Consider the following 1,192-nt stretch of genomic DNA (forward strand, 5'->3'; position numbering starts at 1 on the left):
TCCAGGTTCATTCAGGAACACCCTGAGGATTCCATTGCCTAAAAGAGAGATGGTAAAATATAATAGGATATTATAGTTACAGAAACAAATAATTTTAAAGAGATAACGAACATTATTCAAAGGTACTTTTCAAAATATTGTAAAAGAAAGATTTATTTGCTATGAAAATTAAGAAAGAAGAAATAAATTTTGCCTAGAAGAATTAGAACTTTTTTTATTAAAGTAAGTGCCATCTGACATTTTCTTGAAAAAAATTAAAAAATGAAGGGAAAGAAAAGCAATACCAAGCAAAAAGAACACCAAAACAAAGACACAAAAAGAAGAATGTTTAGAGAAACTGTTCTCAAACTGTGCTTCCCAATATTGAGTATCAGCATCACATAGGAGCTTATTAGATATGTAAATTCTTAGGCCCAGTCCAGACCTATTAAATAAGAAATTTTGAAATCAGACACTAGTAACAGTAACACAGTAACTGCAGTAACACAATCCCCAGATAATTCTGAAGCACATAAAAATTTGAGAACTAGAAAGGAAGCTTTGAAAAGAAAATTATTTCATGTAGATCAAATATATAAAGATGTGCATTGAAAACAAGTCCAAGTTTGCATTTTACCCAATAGCAATTAATAGATGTCTGATGCCTTACACATAGGATAGACGTGTTCATAACAGTTTTTAAACGATCCCTGATAGCATTGTAGACATTTAATCAAGTTTGTGAAGAAACAAGACCAACCTATTGGGGAAGGAATACAGCCTGAACATGAACAGTGGTAGGAAAGATGGAGGGGAATGGAGAGATAAAAGAGAAACAGGAGATGTAGAATTTCCCAGATAATGTGTAATATTTCAACAGGATTTTCTGGAGACAAACCTATAAACCAAAGAAAATTAAATATAGGAAATGGTAACCACCTGAGCGTATTGAAGGTGTACGTCAGGGGGTGGCAGAGCTTATATTTGATTGAACAGACTTCGTACTACCCCTGCAAAGCAAAACTGACCTTGTTCTACTTATAGTGAAGTGCAACATACAATATGGAGAAAACAAGCCAGCATCACAGTCTTGTGTTCTGTGTCTTTTTCCAATCAGGATTGATGGAATACAGAGATTCCTCTCTGTGGTCTCATATCTCATTTTTTGTTTCTGAAATTCTAAATGTGGTGTCACTGTATTCTTTTAGTAGAA

The sequence above is a fragment of the Propithecus coquereli genome, unplaced genomic scaffold (assembly GCF_000956105.1).
Source record: "Propithecus coquereli isolate 6110/MARCELLA unplaced genomic scaffold, Pcoq_1.0 Scaffold189, whole genome shotgun sequence".
In the NCBI taxonomy this organism is placed as follows: domain Eukaryota; kingdom Metazoa; phylum Chordata; class Mammalia; order Primates; family Indriidae; genus Propithecus; species Propithecus coquereli.